Here is a 21,140-nt window from a genome sequence, read left to right as displayed (position 1 = left end):
TGCCATGGAAAGGAGTAGGAAGGATTGGATGAAGACAGTAGGAAAGCAGAGAGACGGAAGGGACTAAGCATCTTCATACGCTTATCTGAAATTCCCACCAATGAATTACATAAGTATCTCTATCTTTATCTTTATGTTTTATTCGTATATCATTCATATCCATTTGAGTTTGCCTGACTAAGATTTACAAGGTGACCATAGCTTGCTTCATACCAACAATCTCTGTGGGATCGACCCTTACTCGCGTAAGGTTTATTACTTGGACGACCCAGTACACTTGCTGGTTAGTTGTGCGAAGTTGTGATAAAGAAGTGAGATTACAATTGAGCGTACCAAGTTTTTGGCGCCGTTGATGATCACAATTTCGTGCACCATCCTCCCTTGGCATCTGAACGCCAGGATTGGGTGGAAAATGGGCGTTTAACGCCAACTTTCCCCCCTTTTCTGGCGTTTGAATGCCAGAACTGGGCAGGGAATGGGCGTTTAACGCCAGCTTTCCCCCCTTTTCTGGCATTTGAACGCCAAAAGTGTTCCTCTCTGGGCTCTTACTGTCCTCAGAGGGATTTTGAACAGTGGTTTGGTTATCCTCTATCAATTGTTCCTTATTTGGCTTTTTGCTCTTTTGAGCAGTGTTATTCAGTGTCTTCCCACTCCTCAGTTGAACTGCTTGACATTCTTCTGTTATCTGTTTAGATATCTGCTGTTTTGCTTGATTCAACTGCAGTTCTATGTTCTTGTTAGCAACTTTAGTTTCATGGAGCATATCTTTAAATTCTGCTAACTATTCTGTCATCAGGAGTAATTGTTGATTAAGCTCAATCATCTGTTCTTGAGGATTAGGATCAGTGGCTACTGCCATGACTTCCCCTTTTGGAGAGAACTCATTGCTAGAGTACAAATATTGGTTTCTAGCAATAGTGTCTATGAGCTCTTGAGCCTCTTCAATTGTCTTCCTCATGTGTATAGATCCACCAGCTGAGTGGTCTAAAGACATCTGAGCTTTTTTTGTAAGCCCATAGTAAAAGATGTCTAACTGTACCCACTCTGAAAACATTTCAGAGGGGCATTTTCTTAGCATACCTCTATACCTCTCCCAGGCATTATAAAGGGATTCATTATCCTCTTGTTTAAAGCCTTGGATGTCCAGCCTTAGCTGTGTCATCCTCTTTGGAGGGTAAAAGTGATTCAGGAATTTGTCTGATAACTGTTTCCATGTCTTTATGCTTGCTGTAGGTTGGTTATTCAACCACCTCTTAGCTTGATCTTTTACAGCAAATGGAAACAATAATAGTCTGTAGACATCCTGATCTACCTCTTTATCATGTACTATGTCAGCAATTTGTAAGAACTGTGCCAGAAACTCAGTAGGCTCTTCCTGTGGAAGACCGGAATACTGGCAATTTTGCTACACTATGATAATGAGTTGAGGATTTAGCTCAAAGCTGCTTGCTTTAATGGGAGGTATACAGATGCTACTCCCATATGCAGCTGTAATGGGGTTAGCATATGACCCCAGAGTCCTTCTGGACTGTTCAATTCCACTTAGGTCCATGATGGAGAAAGGGAATATGATATGGATTCACAAGTAAAGTTTTTTTTATTTTATTTTAATTAAAAGTGACCGAAAATAATAAAAGAAAATAAATGGAAAATAAAATAAAATTTCGAAAAATAAAATCAAAGCAAATTGAAAACTAAATTAATTAATTAATTAAAAAGATATGATTGAGAATTATTTTGAAAAAGATATGATTGAGAAGATATGATTGCAAATAAAAATGATTGAAAAGATATGATTTTGAAAATCTTTGACTAATTTAATGCAAAATTTCAAAAATTATGAGTAAAACAAGGAAAGAATATTTTTTATTTTTAAATTTTAATGAGGAAAGAGAAAAACAACAGAACGACACTAAACTTAGAAATTTTAGATCAAAACAAAGAGAACAAACAAGAAAACTTTGAATGTCAAGATGAATACCAAGAACACTTTGAGGATCAAGATGAACACCAAGAACAAATTTTTGAAAAATGTTTAAGTGAATAAAAGCACAAAAGACACCAAACTTAAAATTTTTAGAAAATCAAACACAAACTTTCGAAAACTTAAAGGAAAACACAAAGAAGACACCAAACTTAAAATATAAAACTAAACTCAAATAAAAGACTCTAAACCAACAAAAATAAAACAGTCCTAATCTAAGCAACAAGATAAACCGTTAGTTGTCCAAACTCGAACAATCCCCGGCAACGGCGCCAAAAACTTGGTGCACGAAATTGCAATCACACTTTTGCAACCCCGCACAACTAACCAGCAAGTGCACTGGGTCGTCCAAGTAATACCTTACGTGAGTAAGGGTCGATCCCACGGAGATTGTCGGCTTGAAGCAAGCTATGGTTATCTTGTAAATCTTAGTCAGGATATCAATAATTATCAGGGTTGATTGGGAAAAGTAAAAGAACATGAAATAAGTACTTGTTTTGCAGTAATGGAGAACAGGTTGAGGTTTTGGAGATGCTCCATCTTCTGAATCTCTGCTTTCCTACTGTCTTCTTCTTCAAACACGCAAGGCTCCTTCCATGGCAAGCTGTATGCAAGGGTTTCACCGTTGTCAGTGGCTACCTCCCATCCTCTCAGTGGAAATGTTCAACGCACCCTGTCACGGCACGACTATCCATCTGTCGGTTCTCAATCAGGCCGAAATAGAATCCAGTGATTCTTTTGCGTCTGTCACTAACGCCCTGCCCTCAGGAGTTTGAAGCTCGTCACAGTCATTCAATCATTGAATCCTACTCAGAATACCACAGACAAGGTTTAGACCTTCCGGATTCTCTTGAATGCCGCCATCAATTCTAGCTTATACCACGAAGATTCTGGTTAAGGAATCCAAGAGATATCTACTCAATCTAATATAGAACGGAGGGGGTTGTCAGGCACACGTTCATAGTTGAGAATATGATGAGTGTCACGGATCATCACATTCATCCGGGTTAAGAACAAGTGATATCTTAGAATGGAAGCAAGCATGATTGAATGAAAAACAGTAGTAATTGCATTAATCCATCAAGACACAGCAGAGCTCCTCACCCCCAACCATGGGGTTTAGAGACTCATGCCGTGGAAAGTACACAAAGAAACGTGTAAAGTGTCATGAGGTACCGGTACAATGTCAAAAGATCCTATTAATAGTAAGCTAGTAACCTAGGGTATACAGAAATGAGTAAATGACGTAAAAATCCACTTCTGGGTCCACTTAGTGTGTGCTTGGGCTGAGCATTGAAGCTTTCATGTGTAGAGACTTTTTCTGAAGTTAAACGCCAGCTTTCATGCCAGTTTGGGCGTTTAACTCCAGTTTTTATGCCAGTTCTAGCGTTAAACGCTGGAAATTCTGAGGCAGATTTGCAACGCCGGTTTGGGCCATCAAATCTTGGGAAAAGTATGAACTATTATACATTGCTGGAAAGCCCAAGATGTCTACTTTCCAATGCCGTTGAGAGCGTGCCAATTGAGCTTCTGTAGCTCCAGAAAATCTACTTCGAGTGCAGGGAGGTCAGAATCCAACAGCATCTGCAGTCCTTTTCAGTCTCTGAATCAGATTTTTGCTCCGGACCCTCGATTTCAGCCAGAAAATACCTGAAATCACAGAAAAACACACAAACTCATAGTAAAGTCCAGAAAAGTGAATTTTAACTAAAAACTAATAAAAATATACTAAAAACTAACTAGATCATACTAAAAACATACTAAAAACAATGCCAAAAAGCGTATAAATTATCCGCTCATCAAATACCACAGACAAGGTTTTGACCTTCCGGATTCTCAAGAATGGCCGCCAATGGATTATAGCTTATACCACGATGATTCTGATTAAGGAATCCAAGAGATACACACATTCAAGCCTTGTTTGCATGTAGAACGGAAGTGGTTGTCAGGCACGCGTTCATAAGTGAGAATGATGATTAGCGTCACGTAATCATCACATTCATGAAGTTCTTGGGTGCGAATGAATATCTTAGAACAAGAATAAGATGAATTGAATAGAAGAACAATAGTAATTGCATTAATACTCGAGGTACAGCAGAGCTCCACACCTTAATCTATGGTGTGTAGAAACTCCACCGTTGAAAATACATAAGTGATAATGGTGATCATTGGCTTCGCCCCAGAGAGGGAACCAGAAGAACCAAGATGAAAATACAATAGTAAAAGGTCTTATTTATAGAGAACTAGTAGCTTAGGGTTTACAAAAAATGAGTAAATGACGTAAAAATCCACTTCTGGGCCCACTTGGTGTGTGCTTGGGCTGAGTACTGAAGCTTCCATGTGTAGAGACTTTTTTTGGAGTTAAACGCCAGCTTTTGTGCCAGTTTGGGCGTTTAACTCCCACTTTTGTGCCAGTTCCGGTGTTTAACGCCAGAATTCTTGAGCTGACTTGGAACGCCTGTTTGGGCCATCAAATCTCAGGCAACGTATGAACTATTATATATTGCTGGAAAGCCCAGGATGTCTACTTTCTAACCCAATTAAGAGCGCGCCAATTGGGCTTTTGTAGCTCCAGAAAATCTACTTCGAGTGCAGGGAGGTCAGAATCCAACAGCATCTGCAGTCCTTTTTCAGCCTCTGGATCAGATTTTTGCTCAGGTCCCTCAATTTCAGCCAGAAAATACCTGAAATCACAGAAAAATACACAAACTCATAGTAAAGTCCAGAAAAGTAAATTTTAAATAAAAACTAATAAAAATATGATAAAAACTAACTAAAACATACTAAAAACCTACTAAAAACAATGCCAAAATGTGTATAAATTATCCGCTCATCACTTGTCTTACTGACTTGTCTACTATCTATAATGAGAATGTGGCAGGCTGTACCTCAATGATCCCCAGTTTCTCCATTACAGAGAGTGGCATAAGATTTATCCCTGACCCCAGGTCACAAAGAGCCTTCTCAAAGGTCCTGGTGCCTATAGTACAAGATATTAAGAATTTACCAGGGTCTTGTTTCTTTTGAGGTAGAGCTTGCTGAACCCATGTATCTAGTTCACTAATGAGCAAGGGAGGTTCATCTTCCCAAGTCTCATTACCAAATAACTTGGCATTTAGCTTCATGATAGCACCCAGATATTGAGCAACTTACTCTCCAGTTACATCTTCATCCTCTTCAGAGGAAGAATGGTCTTCAGAGCTCATGAATGGCATAAGGAGGTTTAATGGGATCTCTATGGTCTCTATATAAGCCTCAGATTCCTTTAGGTCCTCAATAAGGAACTCCTTCTTGTCTGGGAGACGTCCCATGAGGTCTTTCTCATTGGGATTCACGTCCTCCCTTTCCTCCTTGGATTCAGCCATATTGACAATATCAATGGCCTTGTACTCTCTTTTTGGATTTTCTTCAGTATTGCTTGGAAGAGTACTAGGAAGAGTTTCAGTGACTTTCTTACTCAGCTGGCCCACTTGTGCCTCCAAATTTCTGATGGAGGACCTCGTTTTACTCATGAAACTTAAAGTGGCCTTAGACAAATCAGAGACTATGTTTGCTAACTTAGAGGTACTCTGCTCAGAATTCTCTGTCTGTTGCTGAGAAGATGATGGAAAAGGCTTGTTATTGTTGAGCCTATTTCTTCCACCATTATTAAAGCTTGGTTGAGGCTTTTGTTGATCCTTCCGTGAGAAATTTGGATGATTTCTCCATGAGGAATTATAGGTGTTTCCATAAGGTTCCCCCATGTAATTTACTTATGCTATTGTAGGGTTCTCAGGATCATAAGCTTCTTCTTCAGAAGATGCCTCTTTAGTACTGTTGGATGCATTTTGCCATCCATTCAAACTTTGAGAAATCATGTTGACTTGCTGAGTCAACATTTTGTTCTGAGCCAATATGACATTCAGAGTATCAATTTCAAGAACTCCCTTCCTCTGAGGCGTCCTATTATTCATAGAATTCCTTTCAGAAGTGTACATGAATTGGTTATTTGTAACCATGTCAATAAGTTCTTGAGCTTCTGCAGGAATTTTCTTTAGTTGAATGGATCCACCTGCAGGATGGTCCAGTGACATCTTGGAGAACTCAGATAGACTATAATAGAATATATCCAGAATGGTCCACTCTGAAAGCATGTCAGAAGGACACCTTTTGGTTATCTATTTGTATCTTTCCCAAGCTTCATAGAGGGATTCACCTTCTTTTTGTTTGAAGGTCTGAACATCCACTCTAAGCTTGCTCAACTTTTGAGAAGGAAAGAACTTAGCCAAGAAGGCCGTGACCAGCTTATCCCAAGAGTCCAGGCTATCTTTAGGTTGTGAGTCCAACCATGTTCTAGCTCTATCTCTTACAGCAAAAGGGAAAAGCATGAGCCTGTAGACTTTAGGATCTACTCCATTAGTCTTAACAGTCTCACAAATCTGCAAGAATTCAGTTAAAAACTGATAGGGATCTTCTGATGGAAGTCCATGGAACTTGCAGTTCTGTTGCATTAGAGCAACTAGTTGAGGTTTTAGCTCAAAATTATTTGCTCCAATGGCAGGGATTGAGATGCTTCTTCCATCAAACTTGGAAGTAGGTGTAGTATAGTCACCAAGCATCCTCCTTGCATTATTGTTGTTGGGTTTGGCTGCCATATCCTTTTCTTGTTGGAAAATTTCAGTAAGGTTGTCTCTGGATTGTTGTATTTTAGCTTCTCTCAGTTTTCTCTTCAGAGTCCTTTCAGGTTCAGGATCAGCTTCAACAAGAATGCCTTTTTCCTTGTTCATGCTCATATGAAAAAGAAGAGAACAGAAAAGGAAGAGGAATCCTCTATGTCACAGTATAGAGATTCCTTTATGTTAGTAGAAGAAGAAAGAAATAGAAGAAGGAAAAGAGTTAAGAATCCAAACACAAGGGGGAAGATAGGTTCGAATTCTTGAGATGAAGAGAAGTGTTAGTAAATAAATAAATAAATAGAAGAAGATGAGAGGGAGAGAATTTCGAAAATTAATTTTGAAAAAGGGTTAGTGATTTTCGAAAATTAAGAGAAGAATTAAAATTAAAATTAAAATTTGAAACAATTAGTTAATTAAGAAAGTTTTGAAAAAGAGGGAGGAATTTTCGAAAATTAGAGAGGAGAAAGTAGTTAAGTGGTTTTGAAAAAGATAAGAATTTTAAAACAAATAAAAAGTCAATTAGTTAGTTGAAAAAGATTTAAAAATCAATTTTAAAAAGATAAGAAGTTAGAAAAGATATTTTGAAATTGATTTTGAAAAAGATATGATTTGAAAAAAAGATATTTTTAAAAGATATGATTGAAAATGATATTTTGAAAAAGATTTGATTCTTAAAGTTAAAATTGATTACTTGACTAACAAGAAACTAAAAGATATGATTCTAGAATTTAAAGATTGAACCTTTCTTAACAAGAAGGTAACAAACTTCAAATTTTTGAATCAATCACATTAATTGTTAGTAAAGTTTTCGAAATTTTGAAATAAAGATAAGAAAAAGATTTTGAAAAATAATTTTAAATTTTCGAAAATCATAAAAGAAAAATGAAAAAGATTTGATTTTTGAAAAAGATTTTGAAAAAATAGGATTTTTTTTAAATTGAAAATTTGACTTGACTTATAAGAAATAGCTAAGTTTTAAAAAAAATTTTGACTAAGTCAACTCAAATTTTTGAAATTTTGAGAAAAATAAGGAAAAGATATTTTTTATTTTTGAATTTTTAATGAGGAGAGAGAAAAACACCAATATGACCCAAAACATGAAAATTTTGGATCAAAACACTTAATGCATGCAAGAACACTATGAATGTCAAGATGAACACCAAGAACACTTTGAAGATCAAGATGAACATCAGGACTTATTTTTGAAAAATTTTCAAGAAAAGAAAAACATGCAAGACACCAAACTTAGAAATCTTTAATGCCTAGACACTATGAATGCAAAAATGCATATGAAAAACAACAAAAGACACAAAACAAGAAAATTTAAAGATCAAACAAGAAGACTTATCAAGAACAACTAAAAGATCATGAAGAATACATGCATGAATTTTCAAAAAAAAGAATGCATAAATTTTAAAAACATGCAATTGACACCAAACTTAAAAATTGACTCTAGACTCAAACAAGAAACACAAAATATTTTTTATTTTTTTTATTTTATTATTTTTTGTATTTTTTTTTTTTTGAAAATTAATTTTTTGGAAAAAACGAAGATAAAATAAAAAATTCTTTTGAAAGATTTTTGAAAACTTTTTGAAAAAAAATTACCTAATCTGAGCAATAAGATGAACCGTCAGTTGTCCAAACTTGAACAATTCTCGGCAACGGTGCCAAAAACTTGGTGCACGAAATTGTGATCTCTAACAATGGCATTCAACTTGGTATGAGCATCTACTAACTCAGCACTTTCTTCACAACTCCACACAACTAACCAGCAAGTGCATTGGGTCGTCCAAGTAATACCTTACGTGAGTAAGGGTCGATACCACAGAGATTGTTGGTATGAAGCAAACTATGGTCATCTTGTAAATCTCAGTCAGGCGGATTCAAATGGTTATAATGGTTTTTAGAAAATAATAATAAAATAAAGCATAAAATAAAGATAGAGTTACTCATGTAACTCAACGGTGGAAATTTCAGATAAGTGTATGGAGATGCTGTGTTCCTTCTGAATCTCTGCTTTTCTACTGCTTTCATCCAATCCTTCTTACTCCTTTCCATGGCAAGCTGTATGTAGGGCATCACCATTGTCAATGGCTACATCCCATCCTCTCAGTGAAAATGGTCCAAATGCTTTGTCACAGCACGGCTAATCATCTGTTGGTTCTTGATCATGCCAGAATAGAATCCATTGATTCTTTTGCGTTTGTCATCACGCCCAACAATCGCGAGTTTGAAGCTCGTCACAGTTATTCAATCCCTGAATCCTACTCGGAATACCACAGACAAGGTTTAGACTTTCCGGATTCTCATGAATGCCACCATCAATTCTAGCTTATACCACAAAGATTCTGATTAAGGAATCCAAGAGATATGCGCTCGGTCTAAGGTAGAATGGACGTGGTTGTCAATCACGTGTTCCTAGGTGAGAATGATGATGAGTGTCACGGATCATCACATTTGTCATGTTAAAGTGCAATGAATATCTTAGAATAAGAATAAGCTTGAACTGAATAGAAAATAGTGGTACTTTGCATTAAAACTTGAGGTACAGCAGAGTGCCACACCTTAATCTATGATGTGTAGAAACTCCACCGTTGAAAATACATAAGTGATGAAGGTCCAGGCATGGCTGAATGGCCAGCCCCCATGAATGATCAAAACACCGAATGGTCAAGAGACTATACAATCAAAAACGTCTAATACACTAGTAAAATGTCCTATTTATACTAGACTAGCTACTAGGGTTTACAGAATTAAGTAATTGATGCAGAAATCCACTTCCGGGACCCACTTGGTGTGTGCTTGGATTGAGCTTGAGCTTTACACGTGTAGAGGCTTCTCTTGGAGTTAAACGCCAAGTTGTAGCGTGTTTTTGGCGTTTAACTCTGGTTCATGACGTGTTTCTGGCGTTTGACTCCAGAATGTAGCATGGAACTGGTGTTGAGCGCCAGTTTGCGTCGTCTAATCTCGAATAAAGTATGGACTATTACATATTACTGAAAAGCTCTGGATGTCTACTTTCCAACGCCGTTGAGATCGTGCCATTTAAAATTTTGTAGCTCCAGAAAATTCATTTCGAGTGTAGGGAGGTCAGAATCCAACAGCATCAGCAGTCCTTTGTCAGCCTTTTTATCAGAGTTTTGCTCAGGTCCCTCAATTTCAGCCAGAAAATACTTGAAATCACAGAAAAACACACAAACTCATAGTAAAGTCTAGAAATGTAAATTTAGCATAAAAACTAAGGAAAACATCCCTAAAAGTAGCTAGATCCTACTAAAAACTATCTAAAAACAATGCCATAAAGTGTATAAATTATCCGCTCATCAAACACCCACCCAACTGTACCTCTCAACATCCATATCAAAACCAAAATGGCCTTGCTCACCCCTCCTACCTCAATTCACCATCACCATCCGAAGATAGACTCTCCAGAATTGAGACTCTACTTGAAGATATATGCATAGAAGTCCAAGACAACAGAGTGTTCAAGAATGAAGTGCGAGCTAATATAAAAAACCAGGGAGACACCATCAAGAGGCTGGATTCTCAAGTGGGATATCTCTCTCAGCAGATTCCCAAGCCTACTGATAGCTTCCTAAGTGACACAGAAAAAAACCCGAGAGGTGAAGCAAAGAAGGTAAGATGGGAAGAATGCAAGATGATCACTATAAGTGATGAGGGGAGTGTGGAAGAACTGAACAAACCATTAGAATACTCTCAAGATATTCCAATAGAGAAGCAAGAAGAGAGTGACCAAGAAACCAACCCCACACAAAGGAAGGAGTTAAGGGAGAAGGAGATTTTGAACTCATATGCACCTTTTCCCTAAAGACTCAAAGGGGTGTAGAAAGGAGAGTGTACTCAAAGTTCCTCGACATGTTTGCATCCCTCCATGTAAACATACCATTCATCAAGGCTCTCTAACAAATGCCCTCATACATTAAGTGTATGAAAGAGCTGTTGACCAAGAAAAATTCACTAAAAGGGAGGGCAAACAATAGTGATGAATAAGGAGTGCAGTGCTCTCATTCGAACAGAGTTGCCTACAAAAAGGAAGGACCCAGGGAGTTTTCACATCCCTTCTACTATAGGAGAAACAAAGATTGATAAGAGACTCTGTGACCTGGGAGCAAGCATCAACTTAATGCCTTTATCCCTCATGAAGAAGCTTCAAATCAATGAGCTAATGCCCACGGATGTAATCATCAAGTTGGTTGACAAAACTAAAAAACAAGCAATAGGAGTGGTTGAAAACGTGTTGGTGAAGGTTGGGAACTACTTCTTTCCCACAGACTTTGTTATCTTGGAAATGGAAGAGAGTCACCTCCATCCAATTATATTGGGAAGACCATTCCTAGCCACAGCCAGAGCACTTATAGACGTGGAGCGAGGAGAGCTAATACTGAGGATACATGATGAACAACTTATCTTTAATGTCTTCAAACCCTCACAAGAAGCAGATCAAGAAAACAAGGAATCAAGGGAGGATCACAATAAGGCATTGGTGGAAGAAACAAGCACAGAAGCACAAACAATACACCTGAGAATTCCTTTGGTTGACAAACAATACAGTCAGAAGGCACAACAGCTAAGGGAAACCTAAGAGGAGCCAAATCCACCGGAGTCATATGAGACCAACAACAAAATTTCCATGGAAAAAGAGGCCACAAGGAGTAAGGTAGCATTAAAAGAAATAAGGAAGAAGGCACCAAGGGGAAGGAGGAACAAGAAGATCCCTACTGAGGATTTTTCTCCAGGGGATGAAGTAATCTCTGCTCATTTCCCATCTATCCTACCTCATCTCCCCACCATTCCATCTCAGCTACCTCAAGTATACACCATTAGCAGAATTCTCTCCTGGGAACATGTGAAGATTCTTAATAAAGCCAACGGAGATATTGAGGCATTACCAACCACCGTGACAAAGGCCAAACGTCAAGCTAATGACATGATGCCAAGGCATCTTAGGCTAGTTTCACTAGCATTTTTCTGTTAGTTTTGGTTGTTTTATGCATTTTCTTGAGCTTAAAGTAACCAAGAATGGTTAAATGAACAACAAGCAATGAATCATCCAAACATTATGATTTTGATGCAAATTCCATGAGTTTTTAGTGTTATTACTTGAATGCTATGAATGGATGATTTCTCATGAAATTTTACAAGACTTTGATGCAATTGTTTGGATGATTTCAGGGAAGAAGAGGCTAGGCAAGGAAGCAACAAAAATCAATAAAGGAAGTTTAAAAATCAAATGGGACGTTTAAGCTCCAGTTTAAGGTTAAACTGGAGCTTAAACGCCAAAATCATGAGAAGAGAGAAAATGCTGTAACTGGCGTTTAACCTCCAGTTTGACCTCAAACTGGAAGTTAAACGCCAGAATGAGAAATGGCACTAAGAAGCATTCCACGTTTAACCTCCAGTTTGACCTCAAACTGGAGGTTAAACGCCAGAATGATGATTTGAACCAAGGGGGCATTCCACGTTTAACCTCCAGTTTGACCTCAAACTGGAGGTTAAACGTGTTCGACACTTTCTCCTCACCAAGAAGCATTTCCACGTTTAACCTCCAGTTTGACCTCAAACTGGAGGTTAAACGCCAGAAGCAAGAGAGGCACCAGGAGAGTTCCACGTTTAACCTTCAGTTTGACCTCAAACTGGAGGTTAAACGTGTTCGATGGTTATTCTGCCTCCAGGGTGTGTTCTTCATTTCCAAGTTTAACCTCCAGTTTGACCTCAAACTGGAGGTTAAACGTGTTCGATGGGTTCTCTCCTCCAGGGTGTTTTCTTCATTTCCAAGTTTAACCTCCAGTTTAACCTCAAACTGGAGGTTAAACATGGTCGACCCAAATTGCCTCCAGGGTGTGCTTTCTTCATTTCCAAGTTTAACCTCCAGTTTAACCTTAAACTGGAGGTTAAACGTGCTCGACAATGCACACCCCTGGGTTGCTTTCTTCCAATTCCACGTTTAAGTTTTAGTTTGACCTTAAACTGAAACTTAAACTTAAACTAAAACACCACCATTTGGAAAGGTTTCTGGGCCAATTATATTGAAGTTTAAGTTAGCAATTGAGCACGAAGATTAACTTAAACTTATTATGACATGAAACCCAATTGAATATCATGGTTTATGGGATTGGGCCTGAAGAATTGATGAGTCTGGAACTTCAAATTGTTGAGTCTTGTGTCATTACTTGTTTATTACTAAGTTTGCTCAATGAATGTTACAGAATTGGATCACAGCCTCATCAAGATTATGGACCATAAGCCTAAAGCAAAAGAAAATCAAGGAAAGGCCTCAAAGCCCAAGAAACACAACAGAAGCTCAATTTAGAAAGTGTATAAATAGGATAGAATTGAAGTTAGTTAGCACTTTTGGACATTTTCGAACTTTTCATATTGTGTAATTGAATTCTGAGCTATGACTCACTAAACCCCTTTCATTGGGTTAGGGAGCTCTATTGTAATTCAATGAATCAATAATAGTTTTATCTTCTTCTTCAATCTTTTCTCTTGAATTTTGTTAGAAAGCTTCTCGATCTAATTCCATTGGGTAGTTGTCTTGGGAAAGAAATTACCCATAATTGGAATCCTTCGGAACCTTGGGAAAGGAATGATGGATTCATGCTAGAGAAGCTTTCTCACAGTGAATTGGATTGGGGTTTGGATGGATATTGTGACATGTAATCCTACCAAATTGTGGTCCATGAAGCTGTGTGGTATAATCAGTGATCAAGCTTCATCTCTTCTTATGAACATTTAAACCAAGGGATTGGGAATTTGTTTGTTTTTAGAGAGAATTGGTGAGCCAAGGGATTGGGATCCAATCATATAAGATTGCCAAGCAAAATTCAATGAATGCATTGGTTGAGGAAGAGATAAAATGTTTTGATTCGGAGATCTCAATATCTCCTAACACCCAATGAACTCCCATCTCTCTGATCTATCCCTTTCTATTTACCATCTGCAATTTCAATTCATGCAATCACCCCCATCCCTTTTAATTTCAGCAATTTAACTTCTCGCACTTTAATTCTGCAATTTAAGATTCAGTCATTTCAATTCCTTGCAATTTACATTTCCCGCCAATTTACTTTAGGCAATTCACACCCAATTCTTGATTCCGCTCAACTAATCAAACTTCTAATTCGAATTGCTCATTCAACCAATCCTTGTGGGATTCGACCTCACTCTATTGTGAGTTTTTACTTGACGATAACCGGTGCACTTGCCGGAAGGAATTTTGCCGTTCGTGCAATTTCCCTTAATCGTAGCTATACCCAGTTATAGCACATCAAGTTTATGGCGCCGTTGCCGGGGATTGGTTTTCGATTGACAATTCTAAAATTGGGAGTTAACTAGATTGAGCATTTTTCTTGTTTTGTTAATGCAGTTACTTGTTGATTTTAATTCCTGCACTCTGTTATTTGCTTTTTCTTTCTTTATGCCTTTAAATTCAAGCAACTAACTCACTGACCCACTAACTATTTGAATTAATTCCTCAATTGCTCTAACCATACTCTTCCAGTAACCAAGAGTATTCCACTTGTTTGTTGCTTGTGGTGTGTTCTTGTATGACAGGTAGAAGAGGAGAGACATCAACTCCCCCATATACCGAACCAGAGAGGACCCTTCATAGACTTAGAAGGGAAGCAAGAAGGAAGAGGGTACTGAGAGAAGAAGAATCTGAAGGAGAATCTGAGGACAATTTTGAGGAAGCTCTAGATCTCAACATGGATAGAGAAGTTCACAACCATGAGAGGGATGATGGAAACAATGCCATTCCTGGGAGGAGGGTTCTTGGTTCATACATAAACCCAACCTCTGGGAATTGTGGTAGCAGCATCCAGAAACCACCCATTCAGGCCAACAATTTTGAACTCAAACCACAGCTAATATCATTGGTGGAGAACCATTGTTCATTTGGTGGGAGTGCGAATGAAGATCCAAACCAACATCTCACCAAATTCTTGAGAATTTGCGACACTGTGAAGTCCAATGGAGTCCAGGATGATGCCTATAAAATGCTCTTGTTCCCATTTTCACTTAGGGACAAGGCAGCTAAGTGGCTGGAATCATTCCCAAGGGACAGCCTAACAACTTGGGATGAGGTGGAGAGCAAGTTTCTGGCACGTTTCTACCCCCCACAAAAGGTCAATAGGCTTCGATCTGAGGTTCAGACTTTTAGACAACAAGATGGTGAGACGCTCTACGAGGCATGGGAGAGGTTCAAAGAGTTGACAAGGAAATGCCCACCAAACATGTTCCCTGACTGGGTGCAATTGCACATCTTCTATGATAGACTTTCTTATGAATCAAGGAAGGCTGTAGACCATTCATCAGGAGGCTCATTGAACAGGAAAAAGACTGTGGAAGAAGCCATTGAAGTGATTGAGACAGTGGCTGAGAATGAATACTACTATGCTTCAGAGAGACACAACACTAAGGGAGTCATGAAGCTGAACCATGTTGATGCAATCCTAGCCCAAAACAAGGTGTTTGCCAAGCAACTAGCAGAGCTTACCAGGAAGTTAGACACAAAGCACGTGGCAGCAATACACACACAAGATCAAGAAGAAGTAAGCATTGAAGGAAATGATTGGGAAGAGGCCAACTATGTGGGAAATCAACAAAGGCAATCATGTGATCCACATTCTAACACTTACAACCCAGGATGGAAAAACCACCCAAACTTTGGGTGGGGGAACCAGCAAAGCCAACCACAAAACCACAAACCTTACAACCACAACCAACATAACAATTCCACATACCAAAACTCCAACCAAAGATCATACCAAGCCACACAAAACACTTACTCCCAACCACCATATGATGGCCAAAATACCCAATCTGCCCAACCTAATCCAAACCAACAATTCCAAGATCAATTAAACAGGATAGAAAGAATGATTGCAACCATGAGTCAAGACATAACCGAATTGAAAGCTTTTAAGGAAGAAGTAAAATCTAACTTGCAAAACCAAGGAGCTGCCATCCAAAAGCTAGAAAATCAAATTGTGTATTTGTCTAAGCAAGCCCCTGGGCCGAGCGTTTCTCATGCTGCCAAGGCTATTGCAAGGGAAGAATGTAAAGCCATAACACTCAGAAGTGGAAAGAAGCTAAGGGAGATCTCAAAGGAAACCACAGAGGATGAAACAAAGGAAGATGTGGGAGACAAGGAACAAGGACAATCTTTTACACCATCTGCAACAAAAGAAAAAGAAAAAGAGGTCCTGAAGCCTTATACACCCAAAGTACCATATCCTCAACGTTTGATGAAAAGTGAAAAGGATGGCCAATTCTCCAGATTCTTGGAGATTTTCAAGAAGCTTCAAATCAACATTCCTTTTGCTGAGGCAATAGAGCAAATGCCACTCTATGCAAAATTCTTGAAGGAATTAATGACCAAGAAGAGGAGCTGGAGAAATGAGGAAACTGTGTTGTTAACTGAAGAATGTAGTGCCATCATTCAACACAAATTGCCTCAGAAATTGAAGGATCCAGGCAGTTTCCAAATCCCCTGCATCATAGGAGAAGTCATGGTGGAGAAGGCCTTGTGTGACTTAGGGGCCAGTATCAATTTGATGTCTCTAACAATGATGAAAAGAATGAAGATTGAGGAAGCCAAACCAACAAGAATGGCCCTCCAATTGGCAGATCGAACTTTTAAGTTCCCTCATGGGATAGTTGAGGATTTGTTGGTGAAAGTGGGAGATTTTATATTTCCGGCCGATTTTGTGGTGCTAGATATGGAGGAAGAAGCCAAAGCCTCCATAATTCTGGGAAGACCTTTCCTGGCTACTGCTGGAGCCATCATAGATGTCCAAAAGGGTGAACTCACTCTTAGATTACATGATGAGAAATTGGTGTATAATGTATTCAAGGCAATGAGCTATCCATCAGAATCACTAAAGGAATGCATGAGGGTGGATGTAGTGGATATTGCAATACAAGAAACCTTTGAGGAAACAACAAAGGAAGTGGCAGAGGAGGAGTTCACCAAGGAGATTGAAGTTAGTGACATGAAGGCTGTTGAGATAACCATGCCAAGCATGCCTGAGAGAGTGAAAGAAGAGAAGGAAGCACCGAAACCTGAGCTCAAAGCATTGCCCCCTAATCTCAAATATGCATACTTGGGTAGTGATGAGAGCCATCCTGTTATCATTAGCTCTGCCTTGAGCCAAGAACAGGAAGAAGAATTGATCAAGGTGCTACAAACTCATCAAGATGCCATTGGGTGGACCCTAGCTGATTTGAAGGGGATAAGTTCATCCATATGCATGCACAAAATTTTGTTAGAAGAGGATGCTAGACCCTCCATTCAAGCTCAGAGAAGATTGAATCCCACCATGAAAGAAGTGGTACAAAAGGAGGTCATGAAGTTATGGTAGGCAGGAGTAATATACCCCATTTCTGATAGCCCGTGGGTTAGTCCCATACATGTAGTTCCCAAGAAAGGTGGCATAACTGTGGTGCCAAATGAGAAGAACGAACTCATACCCACAAGAACTGTCACTGGGTGGAGGATGTGCATAGACTATAGGAAGCTCAATGAAGCCACCAGAAAAGATCATTTCCCACTCCCATTCATGGATCAGATGCTTGAAAGGCTTGCAGGACATGCATACTATTGCTTTTTGGATGGATACTCAGGCTATAATCAGATAGTAGTTGATCCAAAAGATCAAGAGAAAACATCATTTGTTTGTCCATATGGAGTTTTTGCTTATAGACGCATGCCCTTTGGATTGTGCAATGCACCTGCCACTTTCCAAAGGTGCATGCTGTCCATCTTTTCGGACATGATCGAAAAGTTTATTGAAGTTTTCATGGATGATTTTTCTGTGTTTGGAGATTCTTTTCCTAGCTGCCTACACCACCTTGCCTTGGTGCTTAAGAGATGCCAAGAGACCAACCTAGTATTAAACTGGGAAAAGTGTCATTTCATGGTCACAGAAGGAATAGTCCTTGGCCACAAAATCTCAAAGAGAGGCATTGAGGTGGACAGAGCTAAGGTGGAACTCATTGAAAAACTACCTCCACCAAGTAATGTCAAGGCAGTTAGGAGTTTTTTGGGACACGCTGGCTTTTACAGAAGGTTTATTAGAGACTTTTCTAAAATAGCCAAACCTTTGAGTAACTTGCTTGTCTCTGATACACCCTTTGTATTTGATAAAAATTGCATGCTAGCCTATGAACTTTTGAAGCAAAAACTTTCCTCTGCACCTATCATTGCCCCACCTGATTGGAACTTACCTTTTGAACTGATGTGTGATGCATCAGACCTTGCTATTGGGGCAGTGTTAGGACAAAGGAAAAACAATTTGGTACATGTGATTTATTATGCCAGTAAAGTCTTGAATGATAACCAAAGGAATTACACAACCACTGAAAAAGAACTCTTGGCAATAGTCTTTGCATTTGACAAATTTAGATCCTATCTCATTGGGTCTAAAGTCATTGTCTTCACTGATCACTCAGCTTTAAAATACTTACTTGCTAAACAAGAATCCAAACCAAGACTTATTAGATGGGTTCTTTTGTTGCAGGAATTTGACATTGAAATCAAAGACAAGAAGGGTGTAGAAAACAAAGTGGCAGACCATTTATCAAGAATACCATGTGAAGAAGGAAGCACACAAAGCACACATATAAATGAGTGCTTCCCTGATGAACAACTCATGGTGATTCACAAGGCACCATGGTTTGCAGACATAGCAAACTTCAAGGCCACTGGGAGTTTTCCGTTGGAATTTAACAAGCATCAAAGGAAGAAATTGGTAAATGATGCCAAATACTTCATCTGGGACGAACCTTACTTGTTCAAAAAATGTTCGGATGGCATACTAAGAAGATGCATATCAGAGGAAGAAGGAAGGGAAGTCTTATGGGACTGCCATGGCTCCACTTATGGAGGACATTTTGTAGGAGAAAGAACAGCAGCCAAGGTTTTGCAGTGTGGTTTTTATTGGCCTACTATCTTCAAAGATGCAAAGGAACTAGTGAAGCATTGCCATGAATGCCAGAAAGCGGGGAACCTGTCAAAAAGAAATGAGATGCCACAACAATTTATTCTGGAACTTGAATTGTTTGATGTATGGGGGATGGATTTCATGGGACCCTTTCCCACCTCATACTCAAATAATTACATTCTTGTGGCGGTAGACTATGTCTCCAAATGGGTTGAAGCAATAGCAACTCCAACCAATGATAATAAGGCAGTCATTAACTTCCTCAGAAAACACATTTTTTGCCGTTTTGGGGTTCCAAGAGCAATCATCAGTGATGGAGGAAGCCACTTCTGCAACAAACCATTAGAGGCATTGCTTCTAAAATATGGAGTCAAACATAAAGTAGCCACACCATACCATCCACAGACAAGTGGGCAAGCCGAAATATCTAATAGGGAACTCAAAAGAATCTTGGAAAAGACTGTGGGAGCTTCAAGGAAGGACTGGTCGATTAAGCTAGATGATGCTCTTTGGGCATATAGGACAGCTTTCAAAACACCAATTGGAATGTCTCCTTACCAACTAGTATATGGAAAGGCTTGCCATTTGCCACTGGAGTTGGAGCACAAGGCATTCTGGGCCTTGAAACTCTTAAACTTGGACAGCAAAGCCGCTGGAGAAAGAAGGATGTTGCAAATTCAAGAGTTAGAAGAATTCAGAGCTGAAGCTTATGAGAATGCCAAAATTTACAAAGAAAGAGCAAAGAAGAAGCATGACAGCAACATAGCCCCAAGGAAATTTGAAGCGGGACAAAAAGTAATGCTCTACAATTCTAGGCTGAAGCTATTTCCAGGGAAGCTAAAATCAAGGTGGTCTGGACCATTCCTTGTCACCAAGGTCTCCCAATATGGACAAGTAGAAATCATGGAAGAAAAGTCACAAAGAACCTTCACTGTGAATGGTCAAAGACTCAAACATTACTTGGGAGATGTAGAGGAGAAGGACAAGGTTAAATATCACCTCAACTAAGGAATCTGACCGTCAAGCTAATGACGTTAAAAGAGCGCTTGTTGGGAGGCAACCCAACCTGAGGTAACACTCTTTTGCTGTGTTTTTTTATTTTGTTTCAATAAAGGGTGAAGTAGTTTCTGTGCATTGCAAAGAATTAAGTTTGGTGTTTCACACCAAACAATGAATTTGTGGATCAATAATTCAAAGGGGAATGTGTAACTCTAAGTTTGGTGTTCCACCATAAAGATCAATTGAACACAACAACCTTTGAATTATATGAAAAGAATAACCATTCTAAGCAATCACAGAAATGCTTAAAATCCTTAACAGCAACTTCACGCCAAGGAGAATTCAAGAATTCAAAGAACAGAGGAGTAAGTAGGAGATTAAGTTTGGTGTTCACACACCAACTTAAGACTCAGACACTCGCCCATACATAGTTGAGCTAACCACTCAAGTGCTTGAGAAGCAAGCAACTTCATCACTCTTTGCAGGAAAGGAAACAAGGATCTTAGAAAGAACATGAAGCAACAACTGGGAGAAGAAGGAGAAATCAAATTGTTTCCTGGCATCAAGGAGAAAACAAGAAATTTCACAAGGTGGTGTTGTTCCTTGACTATTCTTTAAAAAGGCAAACAAAAGCATGCTTGTTCTGGTTTAAACTGTAATTGTCGAATCTTTCTGGAATGTGAAGTTTTTAGTATGTTTGTTGATTTATTGCTTTGAATAAAGTGAATGCCTAGATGTTTGATATAACTTCATCTTCTTAAACAAATGCTTGCCATGCTTGTTCTGCTTCCAAAAATAAAAGAAAAGTTTGAACAAAAGTAACTTGGCTAAATTAGTGACAAATCAAGTAGAATTATGTGGTGGTATGCATGCTTGATTGTTTAGTTAGTGATGAGCGGATATTTTATACGCTTTTTGGGGGTAATTTCATGTAGATTTTAGCATGTTTTAGTTAATTTTTAGTAGAATATTATTAGTTTTTAGGCAAAAATCATATTTCTGGACTTTACTATGAGTTTGTGTGTTTTTCTGTGATTTCAGGTATTTTCTGGCTGAAATTGAGGGAGCTGAGCAAAAATCTGACTTAGGCTGAAAAAGGACTGCTGATGCTGTTGGATCCTGACCTCCCTGCACTCGAAATGGATTTTCTGGAGCTACAGGAGTCCAATTGGCGCGCTCTCAACGGCGTTGGAAAGTAGACATCCAGGGCTTTCCAGCAATATATAATAGTCCATACTTTGCGCAAGAATAGACGACGTAACTTGGCGTTAAACGCCAAGTTCATGCTGCTGTCTGGAGTTAAACGCCAGAAAAACGTCATTATCCGGAGTTGAACGCCCAAAACACGTCATAACCTGGAGTTTGACGCCAGGAACAGCCTTCACACGTGGAAAGCTTTAATCTCAGCCCCAGCACACACCAAGTGGGCCCCAGAAGTGGATTTCTGCACCAATTATCTTAGTTTATTCATTTTCTGTAAACCTAGGTTACTAGTTTACTATTTAAACAACTTTTACAGACATTTCTTGT

General features: G+C 38.9%; 1 non-coding gene across 1 annotated transcript; it reads right to left on the bottom strand.

Moving 5' to 3' along the window:
• Positions 1-14,798: 14,798 nt before the first annotated feature.
• On the bottom strand, positions 14,799-14,902 carry LOC112805117 (small nucleolar RNA R71). Its single transcript, XR_003203727.1, has one exon. It is a non-coding gene; the product is annotated as a small nucleolar RNA R71 (small nucleolar RNA).
• Between the last annotated feature and the right edge of the window lie 6,238 nt (positions 14,903-21,140).

The sequence above is a fragment of the Arachis hypogaea genome, chromosome 5 (genome assembly GCF_003086295.3).
Source record: "Arachis hypogaea cultivar Tifrunner chromosome 5, arahy.Tifrunner.gnm2.J5K5, whole genome shotgun sequence".
NCBI lineage: Eukaryota > Viridiplantae > Streptophyta > Magnoliopsida > Fabales > Fabaceae > Arachis > Arachis hypogaea.
This window is presented reverse-complemented; position numbering and strand designations above follow the sequence as displayed.